Source organism: Schistocerca serialis, chromosome 4 (genome assembly GCF_023864345.2).
Source record: "Schistocerca serialis cubense isolate TAMUIC-IGC-003099 chromosome 4, iqSchSeri2.2, whole genome shotgun sequence".
Lineage (NCBI taxonomy): Eukaryota > Metazoa > Arthropoda > Insecta > Orthoptera > Acrididae > Schistocerca > Schistocerca serialis.
Genome location: NC_064641.1, coordinates 79,411,648 through 79,424,479, shown reverse-complemented (window position 1 = coordinate 79,424,479; position 12,832 = coordinate 79,411,648).

Below are 12,832 nucleotides of genomic sequence, written 5' to 3'. Positions count from 1 at the left end.
ATTGTGAACCATTCGCAGCCATGCAACAAGGAGTAAGAAAAGTGGTCGTAAAATTATCTTAACCGACAGTAGCCCGAGACGAGTGTCACATCTTCTCAATGACAATCGCTGTCAAACCCGATGAAATTGTTGCTGTCAATGAATATAGGCCTATCTCAACCAGTTTCCAAGTGAACATTGCGAAGCGAATGCCATACAATGGCTCTGAGAGGCACGTAAAGCTGCACGTCTTCTATTGGCTAAACAGCATTGATACTGCACTTCAGCTAAGTGGAGGCGTCTAGTGAGGTATTGTGAACCGCGATTTTGTCTGTTTTCAAATGGTGCAGGGCGTTGAATCCACCGAAGGCTCAATGAGACGTTTGTACCCACTGTATGCGGATAATGTAGTTCATGCCGGAGGTAGTTGCGTTATGTTTTGAGGCTTTTTATCGTATCAGACTTGGGCTACCGTGAACATGAATTAGGATGCGTTTTCCAGCAATCTTGATTTAACTGCTGTCCTAACTGACGAACCAAGGGAAGTGTAGAGAGTTGCCTGTATGGGTTGGGAGGAAGGAGGGGGAAGGAGGATGGGTGGCTGACGTGCTTGTGGAGTACTCTGATGATATTCTTGTGTGTGTGTGTACGTGCACGCCTGTGTGTGTGTGTGTGTGTGTGTGTGTGTGTGTGTGTGTTTTCTCCTTTTGGGATTAATTCTACTGCTGTTGTTACTGAGTTTGTGTTCAGATTAGAACTGGTGTTTCAATCAAAATGTAGACTTTCACGGCCGGAAATATCATGTCCATTATAATTATCTGGGCTGTTATGCCGTGGTCGGTTGATGAATTCTGTGGTGATTGCCAACGTTTCGTCTCCGACTGCGGGAGACATCTTCAAGGGGGTCCGTAGCTCGATGGAAGGTCCATCACACACACTGGCTCGCAGTGTTTCAACTTTACAATGAGGTATGTGAGAGCAGTGTTAAAGTTGACAATTAGCCTCATGGGGATATTGTCTTTATTTATTTTGGGAGAGCTGGTAACAGCTGATGTTGTTTGATTTCCTTGTACTAAGTGTTTTTTGACATTATGATGTGGTTTTATACTTCATTTGGAAACTTTTATTTGATATATAGTTACTGAGTGCTATTTTTTATAATAGATCCTTTCATTTAGTCATGGTTTTCGGCTTATCCACGAGCACTACTCGCGTATTTTTCTAGCTAATTCTCCCCTCTCCTTTTTCTGGAATTTTTCTTACACATTTAGATATTTGAATAAAGCCTGTGATTGGACGTGAAATCTCTCTATTGGCATGGACTATATTCCTGTTCAAATGGTTCAAATGGCTCTGAGCACTATGGGCTCTGTGGTCATCAGTCCCCTAGAACTTAGAACTACTTAAACCTAACTAACCTAAGGACATCACACACATCCATGCCCGAGGCAGGATTCGAACCTGCGACCGTAGCAGTCCCGCGGTTCCGGACTGAGCGCCTAGAACCGCTAGACCACCGCGGCCGGCTATATTCCTGTGAGTGGCAGGAAGACTGGACTCTGGACGGCCATGTGGCACTACGAGAGGGAAGACCATCGTATTCGGCGTATGGCGCATCGTACTGCACCTGTAGCAGCAATTCCAACAACAGTTGGCACCGAAGTGAGACGACGAAGTCTCAGAAATGTGAAACTTCAACGACAGCTCCGAGCCAGACGCCCTGTAACGTGCATTCACCGGCCCAAAACCAGCGCCATTTGCGACTTGAGTGGTGTCAGGCAAGAGATCATTGGAGGGCATGGTGGAGGTCTGTTGCGTTTTCTGATGAAAGCTGGTTCTGCCTCGGTGCCAGTGATGTTAGAAGGAGGCGAGTTGAGGACCTGCTCCCAGTCTGTCGGCATGCTACACACACTGGACCAACACCTAGAGTTATTGTCTGGGGTGCGATTTCTTATGACAGCCGGAGCACTCTCTCGGTTATCCTACGCACCCTGAATGCAAAATTGTACGTCAGTCTGGTGATTCGACCTGTTGTGCTACCATTCACTGGCAGCATTCTAGGAAGTGTTTTGCAATAGGATGGCGCTCGGCCTCATAACTCTGCTGTAACCCAACATTTTGTACAGTGTGTCGACATGTTGCCTTGCTCTGCTCGATCACCAGATCTCTCTCCAGTCGAGCACATATGGGACATCGCCGGATGACAACTCCAGTGTCATCCCCAACCAGCATTAACCGTCCGTGTGCTGAACGTCCAAGTGGAACAGGTATGGAAGTCCATCCCACAAACTGATATCCGGCACCTGTGCAGCACAATTCATGCACGTTTGGATGCTTGCATTCAACATTTGGCGGTTACGCCTGTTATTAACGTATCAGCATTTCACATTTGCAATGGCTTATCTCGCGCTTGCATTAATCTGCGACCTTTCAGTGTTAATTACACTACTGGTCATTAAAATTGCCACACCAAGAAGAAATGCAGATGATAAACGGGTATTCATTGGACAAATATATTATACTAGAACTGACATGTGATTACATTTTCACGCAATTTGGGTTCATAGATCCTGAGAAATCAGTACCCAGAACAACCACCTCTGGCCGTAATAACGGCCTTCTACGCCTGGGCATTGAGTCAAACAGAGCTTGGATGGCGTGTACAGGTACAGCTGCCCATGCAGCTTCAACACGATACCACAGTTCATCACGATTAGTGACTGGTGTATTGTGACGAGCCAGTTGCTCGGTCACCAATGGCCAGACGTTTTCAATTGGTGAGAGATCTGGAGAAAGTGCTGGCCAGGGCAGCAGTCGAGCATTTTCTGTATCCAGAAAGGCCCGTACAGGACCTCAAACATGCTATCGTGCATTATCCTGCTGACATGTAGGGTTTCGCAGGGATCGAATGAAGAGTAGAGCCAAGGGTCGTAACACATCCGAAATGTAACGTCCACTGTTCAAAGTGCCGTCAATGCGAACAGGAGGTGACCGAGACGTGTAACCAATGGCACCCCATACCATCATGCCGGGTAATACGGCAGTATGGCGATGACGAATACACGCTTCCAATGTGTGTTCACCGCGATGTCGCTAAACACGGATGCGACCATCATGATGTTGTAAACAGAACCTCGATTCATCCGAAAAAATGACGTTTTGCCATTCGAGAACCCAGGTTCGTCGTCGAGTACACCATCGCAGGCGCTCGTGTCTGTGATGTAGCGTCAAGGGTAACCGCAGCCATGGTCCATGATGCTGCAAACGTCGTCGAACTGTTCGTTCAGATGGTTGTTGTCTTGCAAACGTCCCCGTCTGTTGACTCAGGGATCGAGACGTGGCTGCACGATCCGTTACAGCCATGCGAATAAGATCCCTGTCATCTCTACTGATAATGATACGAGGCCGTTGGGATCCAGCACGGCGTTCCGTATTAGCCTCCTGAACCCACAGATTCCATATTCTGCTAACAGTCATTGGATCTCGACCAACGCGAGCAGCAATGTCGCGATACGATAAACCGCAATCGCGATAGGCTACAATCCGACCTTTATCCAAGTCGGTAACGTGATGGTACGCATTCGTACGCATTTCTTCTCCTTACACGAGGCATTACAACAATGTTTCACCAGGCAACGCCGGTCAGCTGCTGTTTGTGCATGAGAAATCGGTTGGAAACTTTGCTCATGTCAGCACGTTGTAGGTGTCGCCATCGGCGCCAACCTTGTGTGAATGCTCTGAAAAGGTAATCATTTACATATCACAGCATCTTCTTCCTGTCGGTTAAATTTCGCTTCTGTAGCACGTCATCTTCGTGGTGTAGCAATTTTAATGGCCAGTAGTGTACTTAAATACGTTACCTCGAAAAACATATTCCCGAAGTTTCATTACTCTACATTATTTATTTTTTGATGCTGTGATTTTTTTCCATCAGATAGTTAGGCAGTGAAACAGAGACAAATAAATGTGCAAATTGACCATCTACGACTGAAGGGTAATCGTATGTAAACATCATTCGATTTCTGATGGTGGTAGGTTGCGGAAGACACAAACACGTTTTTACTTCAAACGCTATAGTCGGTATACTGGAGGAGTATTTGGCTTTGGCGTTTTCCGTGCGGCCCTGTCTTGAGTGGAGGCTGTAGGCTAGCTGACAGACTTGTGGGAACCGCAACTTGAGCCCGGCAGTCCGTCAGCCCCCAGCGGCAATCCGTCGTAGCAGGTCTCTGTGGGAGGGGACGGAAAGGAGCGGCGGCGGAGGCAGGCGCGGTTATTAATGCGCCCATCTTCTTGGAACGCGGGGAAACAACAATTTGTCTGCGGGCCCCTTGACACTGCTCCTCCCTCCTTTATCCATCTGAAATTGCAGTTGCTTCTCCTCTTTATTGAAATTCTAGCGCATTACCCAGAAGTCTGAGGCAATCACATATGATCGCAGTCAGGAGTAACGTCAATGGAGGGAGTTGGAGGAACTAGTTTTTGAAGGCTGTGGTCATTTTTTGTTTCAGTGACATTACAACATGTGGTTGCTGTTGGGCCACACCCACAATATGAACATACCCTCAACAGAGCCACAGAAAATTATTTACATTGTGCAACCCCTTCAGATTGAGGTGACTCTCAGGGCCTCACGTAAGTCATGAAACATACACAATACAATTCTAAAAGTGTCTTTCCATCCTGTGTCTCTTCAGCGTGTAGATAAGACTGATTTTTGTCCCTGTCCGGCCACAGGACACAAGCCATTTCAGACCCTGAGAGGTTGTCAGCTGAGTTAACCCTTCTTGAGATCAACTTTCGGCAGAATGGATATAGTGAAAGACAGAGTTGACCTACCGTGTACCGGGTGCGTGATGATAGTACCGAGTTGGCACCGAAGTCTACAGCGTCTGTGCCTAACGCAGGGAAAGTGTCAAACAAGACTGGCTGTATTTTGCGGAAGTATGATGTGCAATGTGTCTTTCGTCTAAGATTAGGATCCTTTTAGGTTCCCTTAAGGAAGATCGTGGTTGGCCTTTTAGGTTTCATTAAGGATGATCGTGGTTTGTTTGAGGCGGGTATCGATCGCGTTCCTTACAGTTGTGGCATTTCATACATTGGTCAGGACCGTGGAGAACCGGTGCACTGAGCATAAGCGTCGCACATGCTTACAATAAAAACTGTAACTGCAGAATATTGTCTTGGCACCGGTCATGCTATGGAATATAACTGCACTTCCAGCTGTTGTGATAGTGTTGCAAGGAAACACCTCAAATTAAGATAGCAAGTAACTTTGTAAATAGATATCGAGGTTTTTGCTTAAATTCTTCGTGGAATCGCGCTCTCTCCCTTGTACAGAAGAAGGTAGAGTTAATATTACCTCAACTATCGTTCTGTTATTTTCACTGTCGATAACTTATGACGTCAGTCATCTTTCGTTATGATTGCGCTAGTGTTTACAGTGTGTGGTCTGTGTGTGTGTGTGTGTGTGTGTGTGTGTGTGTGTGTGTGTGGGTGGGTTGGTTTTAAATTCCCTTACACAGCACCTACTTGCTACAATTTTACCTTGAGAATGACAGGGTGGCCACCTCTCGAAATATCGGCACTGTCAACGATGTTATCCGGTTGAATTCCCGTACGTTATATCAACCACCTCAAAAATTGTATCTCTCCGTCTACTATCTTACAATGAGGATCGAGAGATGCGAGAATTGTATTTTCGTCCATCACTAATTGGCAACGGGCTACCTCACTGAGCTCACCAATAAAATTCCTGATCACCAGACTTCGCGCCAATGTTCTGGACTGAATTAAAAGTTTCTCCACAGGGTCTCATGAAATGAGGGAATATGACGCTGTTGACGGCGATCCATCCGCCGAATGCGGACGTTAAGCTCGACGGTTGCCTTGATGCAGAATGAGAGGAGCAGCAGCGGTTTCACTCCCTTTTTACACCCATCATCTTCCAACACAAACAAGACGTAAACTACACTCACACACATTAGAGTCATCTACAGTTCACACACGCAACTCTCACACTCCGCAAAGGAAAGGTGTCAATGTGAACGAAGTACAGAAAAAACCTTTACAATTAGGTGGTTGAACCCGCCCTTCGGGGTCTCCCAGTCTATCATGCCATACGACACTACTTTCTATTATCTGATATCAAATACGAAGGGTGACGAAAAAGTTTCCGTTCGAAGGCCGTACAGTTCAGAATCGGAATGCCAGTGAAGGCAAAATCGCCGTGAGCATTGAAGCAATCATCCCGCACCATGTTGAAGAAGTCCGTTTGGTAAATACCGTGTCCTGCTGCTTGAAGAAGTTCGTAACTGCCCACTTCAGATCCTCGTATGACGGGAATCGTCGATCCTTGAGGGCCGTTTTTAAGGGACCGAAGGCGTGACAATTGCTTGGCGAGAGCTCAGGGCTATAGAGCGGGCGCTGGAGTCGCCTTAACTTCTGCGTTATGGCATTTGCGATATGGGGACATGCGTTATCATGAAGCACCATTCCACAACGGTGGTTCTCGACGGGCGTGCTGTCCCATGCACATTCTTCATTCTTCAATGGACGTCTACCGGTGTTTGTGCTTCGGCATCCAAGAAAAGAATAACCGCAGATTGGTGCTGTTTGTTGGCATTTGGTAATAACGACGTCATAGTTCATGTCTCCGCATTTACCACACGCTCATCGGAAAGACACGAACGACAAACTAATCCCTTGTCTATATATCGGTGCCTGCGAGGTGCGACAATAAAATAATGAGACTGATTTTCTTTGCAAGATGTGACAACCCTGCAGGCATGCGTAGGCACAATATCTTTGACCTTGGTCTATAAGCTGCTTCTAATCCAAGCAGCACATCGATGCAACTGCTCAGTCGTGAGTTGTGCTGTAATAACTTAACACGTATTTGTGTCTCTCGTCACCGAAATGGAACCGGGTAATATTGCGCAATGGTATGCCATTTCTTTTTGCGTTAAACTGGGAGAAAACTCGATGACAACGTGCGGTAAGCTTCAGAAGGCTTTTGGAGAGGAGGTTTTGTCAAGAGCTCAAGTTTTTCATTGGCATTAAATGTTTAGTGAAGGCAGAACGAATGTTGAAGATGAAGACCGCAGTGGACGACCATCAACCTCAGATGGATGTCAACTTGGCCAGGGTGCGTGAACACGTACGATCTGATCTAGATTATCCGTCAAAATGATTGCAGAAGAACTGAACATCAATCGAGAAACGGTTCATTTAATAATAACTGAAGATCTTGGTATGAGAAAGAATTGTGCGCAGATGGTCCCCAAAAATCTCACACCGTAACACCGAGAAACACGGAAAAATGTGGCAGTCGATCTGTTAGAACAAACGGAAATCAGTCCAGAATTTTTGAACCGTCTTATCACTGATGATGAAAGTTGGTTTTTTCAGTACGATCCAAAGACAAAAGGCCAAAGTTCGCAATGGTGATCAAAGGGATCACTCAGACCAAAAAAAGCTCGCATGTCAAAGTCAAAAGTGAAATGCATGCTTGTGTGCTTCTTTGATTCCAAGGGAATTGTTCATAAAGAGTGTGTGCCTCCTGGACAAACAGTTAACCAATATTACTACAAAAAATTTTGGAAAGACTTCATAAAAGAGTTCTTCGTGTCCGTGCCAACATTGCTGATAACTGAATTCTGCATTACGATAATGCGCCATCCCATACTGCTCTGTCAGTACGGCAATTTTTAACCTCAAAATAGATTTCAGTACTACCGCAGCCACCTTATTCACCAGATATCACTCCGTGCAACTTTTTTCCATTTCCAAGGTCAAAACGGCGGTCAAGGGACACCATTTCCAAACAACACAAGATGTCCAAAAAGCTGTGACGAGAGTCTTGGAGGATATTACAGAAGATGAGTTCCAGAAATGTTACCATGTATGGCAGAAGCAATGGAAAAAGTATGTACAATCAGAAGGGAACTACTTTGAAGGAGACGACACTAAACTTGACTAAAACGATAAGCAACTTTTTTTCACATAAATCTCATTACGTTATTGTCGCACCTCGTATATAACCGCATCAAAGTCGCGCTACGTTTCATATACGCTGCACACGCGTGAGTGCCGGCCAAGGTGGCCGAGCGGTTCTAGGCGCTACAGTCTGAAACCGCGCGACCGCTACGGTCGCAGGTTCGAATCCTGCCTCGGGCATGGATGTGTGTGATGTCCTTAGGTTAGTTAGGTTTAAGTAGTTCTAAGTTCTAGGGGACTGATGACCTCAGAAGTTAAGTCCCATAGTGCTCAATGCCATTTGAACCATTTTGAACGCGTGAGACGGAGATTTATATTTATTATTAGCACCGTTACAAAAGCTGGAATCGTTTTCCAAATGCAAGTCGTATATGACTGCTGTATCTGAAAATCCTGTAAATAATGATGTGAATCTGCAATTCTTTACTAATAACATCTTCATTAAATTCTGGTTCTCGGGCTTTATGAAAAATCTTCTTATACCACCAAAAACCACTATGAAATAATATTTTATTCTGCTGCGACTATTTTAGACATAGCGTCATCATGTGGCGGCTGTGCGGTTCAAAGCAGTGACCACGTAGCTTGTTTATATACACGCATAAAAAAAAGTTTTGCGTCACCTGGGTTCCGAGAGTTCCGGAACCTGTACACAAAACTGGGATAGAGATCAACATAAACATCATTTCCGCCCTTTTTATTGCTCATGAAAACCACACATTGCCTGTTGTACCACGATACAGCGAGACATTCAGAGGTAGTGGTCCAGATTGCTGTACGCACCGGTACCTCTAAGCCCAGTAGCACGTCCTCTTGCATTGATGCATGCCTGTATTCGTCGTGGCATACTATCCACAAGTTCAAGGCACTGTTGGTCCAGATTGTCCCACTCCTCAACGGGGATTCGGCGTAGATACCTCAGAGTGGTTGGTGGGTCACGTCGTCCATAAACAGTCCTTTTCAATCTATCCCATCCATGTTCGATAGGGTTCATGCCTGGATAACATGCTGGCCACTCTAGTCGAGCGATATCGTTATCCTGAAGGAAGTCATTCACAAGAGGTGCACGATGGGGCCGCGAATTGTCGTCCATGAAGACGAATGCCTCGCCAGTATGTTGCCGATATGGTTGCAGTATCGGTCGGAGGATGGTATTCGCGTATCGTACAGCCGTTACGGTGCCTTCCATGACCACCAGCGGCGTACGTCGGCCCCACATAATGCCACCGCCAAACAGCAGGGAACATCCACGTTCCTGCATCGCTGGACAGTGTGCCTAAGGCGTTCAGCATGACCGGGTTGCTTCCAAACACATCTCCGACGGTTGTCTGGTTGAAGGCATATGCGACACTCGTCGGTGAAGAGAACGTGATGCCAATCCTGAACAATCCATTCGGCAAGTTGTTGGGCCCATCTGCGTGGTCTTGTGGTTGAGAAGATGGACCTCGCCATGGACGTCGGGAGTGAACTTGCGCATCATGCAGCCTATTGCGCACAGTTTAGGTTGTAACACGACGACCTGTAGCTGCACGAAAAGCGTTATTCAACATGGTGGCGTTGTCAGGGTTCCTCCGAGCCATAATCTGCAGGTAGCGGTCATCCACTACAGTAGTAGCCCTAGGGCGGCCTGAGCGAGGCATGTCATCGACAGTTCCTGTCTCTCTGTATCTCCTCCATGCCAGAACAACGTCGCTTTGGTTCACTCCGAGACGCCTGGACACTTCCCTTGATGAGAGCCCTTCCTGGCACAAAGTAACAACGCGGACGCGATCGAACCGCAGTATTGACGGTCTAAGCGTGGTTGAAAAACAGACAACACGAGCCGTGTACCTCCTTCCTGATGGAATGACTGGAATTGATCGGCTGTCGGACGCCCACGGTCTAATAGGCGCTGCTCGTGAATGTTTGTTTACATCTTTGGGCGGGTTTAGTGACATCTCTGAACAGTCAAAGTGACTGTGTCTGTGATGCAATATCCACAATCAACATCTAACTTCAGGAGTTCCGGGAACCGGGGTGATGCAATGCTTTTCTTGATGTGTGTAGTAACACTGCGGTAATGTTTTATCTGACTCGCTCCAACGCAAAGTAAACTTGGCTCCTATGGTACTATGGTATCAGACGAATTAAATTACAAAAAATAAAGAACTTAATTAATTTAATTATATAGACTTACAGTCCTCTATAGGTATAACGAGAGGACGGATTTATTGTCAAGACTGCAGAAATTGCAATTAAAGAAATTGTTGTAATGAGGTCTGGATGAATTCTCCACGAAGGAGTGGCTAGATCCCAAGCTAGCGAGCAGGCACGGGCAGTCTGGTTCGAAAGAGCGCGGCAGCAGTGTTTGGGTGGGAGGTGAACCGAGCTCGTGCCGGCGGCCCCCTGTAAGGCCGAACACCGCCAGCCGGCGACTTCCGCTCTGCTGGAGTTGACGCTTAGCTGCAACTTCCGTCACTTAGCCAGCGCCAAAGCCGGCGCCCCACTGTCACACAAATTGCGTTTTTTACGTCCGCACCTCACGTCATTATGCAGCACTTGTCACACTTTCGATCTTGTTCTCGCGGAGTGTTTTAAGCAGCCATTTTGCACCTTCACGATGAAAAGAAAATTCATTTCAAAATCCTTTTTTAATCGCGCCCGTCTCATAATTAAGCTCCACTATTGCAGCCGTCGAAAAGCCGCTTTTCTTTCCTCGCTCTTTTTTTTTTTAATTTCCTTTCGTCTAAGAGACATCGCTCACCTTTTCAGCACGTCACCGCAGTTCTGCCACCGGTGGGAAACTGCACGCCGGCGAATGAACATTTCTCTATTTCCCGACGCCTTCAATTAATGAAAGTGTGAAAAGGCTTCCGCTTTTACGCCGGCGAAATTTTTCTGGGGCCGAAATTTTTGTAAAATAAAAATAAAAAAAAGGTGGAGTGAAAAGCTACTTACAAAACGCTGAGAACTCCTTCTAAGCCTCGCCGGGTCGGCAGCGGGACAGAACTGCAGGCTGTATGGGGGAAGCGAAAATTTCATGGCGGGGATGGGGAGGGGGGGGGGGGGGAAGGAGAGGGAGGAGGGAGGCTTCGTAGTTACAACAGTCGGAGAGGCAGCTCTGCTCTGTCCCCGCTGCAGTAACTGATATAACACCCAGCCATCCAGCTATCAGTGCCCTCTCTGCGTTAGGGTTGACGCTCCCTCACATCGCTCGTCATAGACTACATTTTCGTCTTTCTACTTTCCTCTGTTTTTTAGTTTCGAAGCATTTGGAGTATAATTCTTTGCTTTTGGGCTTCCTACTTATTGCCATTCTACTAAACCTTTCTACTCCAAGGAGTTCAACATAGTGTAACGTCCACGAGATAAATTTTGGCTACAGTGCGACGAGAGGAAATTATACCTCTAACAGTTATAAACATTATCTATCCGACATATAGAAAAGCAGTGAAATAAAACAAAACGATGATAAATATTAGTTATAAATTAATATTTTATGATGTAATTGGACATATCGATGTGTAACCTACAAAGACAATGATAGTTGTAAATTCCTTTTATAATCTGCGTTCGTCTTCCTTTGTTTTTACCTTCTTTTGGTTGGCTTTCGTAGGCTGCGGACGCAAGACGCATATCAAACTGAGGTCTGTTAAGAAATTGTAATTATTTGTTAATTATTACTTGCGAATAGAGTTCTTTATTATTATAAATATGTGTGAATAATTATTTGTAACTTTAATTCCTCTCGCAGTAAGCATTATCTGTGTTAATTATTTTTTTCTGCTGCAAGGAGCGCAGCCATTGATGACAGCGATTTGCATCGCATTTTTATCTGTGTTTCTTACGAAAGTCTCAAAGGTTTGCTTGATGAAAATTAGTCTAAATAATGCACAATATAAAAGTAAAGTTTAATCGGCATTAATTCAAATACTTATCCTGTTTAAAGGAAATTTGCTCTAAAAATAGAAAGTCTCTGTCAACTGTCTGGCGCCATCTTAACAATTATCTCAGCGGCAAAATGCGTAAAAATAAATGTGCACCGGTGGTCCCGAACTCATTTTAATGAAAAGAATTGGAATCAGATTGGTTCTTTAAAAACAGTGCTCATAGCACGATCCATATAACAAACTACACTCCTGGAAATGGAAAAAAGAACACATTGACACCGGTGTGTCAGACCCACCATACTTGCTCCGGACACTGCGAGAGGGCTGTACAAGCAATGATCACACGCACGGCACAGCGGACACACCAGGAACCGCGGTGTTGGCCGTCGAATGGCGCTAGCTGCGCAGCATTTGTGCACCGCCGCCGTCAGTGTCAGCCAGTTTGCCGTGGCATACGGAGCTCCATCGCAGTCTTTAACACTGGTAGCATGCCGCGACAGCGTGGACGTGAACCGTATGTGCAGTTGACGGACTTTGAGCGAGGGCGTGTAGTGGGCATGCGGGAGGCCGGGTGGACGTACCGCCGAATTGCTCAACACGTGGGGCGTGAGGTCTCCACAGTACATCGATGTTGTCGCCAGTGGTCGGCGGAAGGTGCACGTGCCCGTCGACCTGGGACCGGACCGCAGCGACGCACGGATGCACGCCAAGACCGTAGGATCCTACGCAGTGCCGTAGGGGATTGCTCCGCCACTTCCCAGCAAATTAGGGACACTGTTGCTCCTGGGGTATCGGCGAGGACCATTCGCAACCGTCTCCATGAAGCTGGGCTACGGTCCCGCACACCGTTGGGCCGTCTTCCGCTCACGCCCCAATATCGTGCAGCCCGCCTCCAGTGGTGTCGCGACAGGCGTGAATGGAGGGACGAATGGAGACGTGTCGTCTTCAGCGATGAGAGTCGCTTCTGCCTTGGTGCCAATGATGGTCGT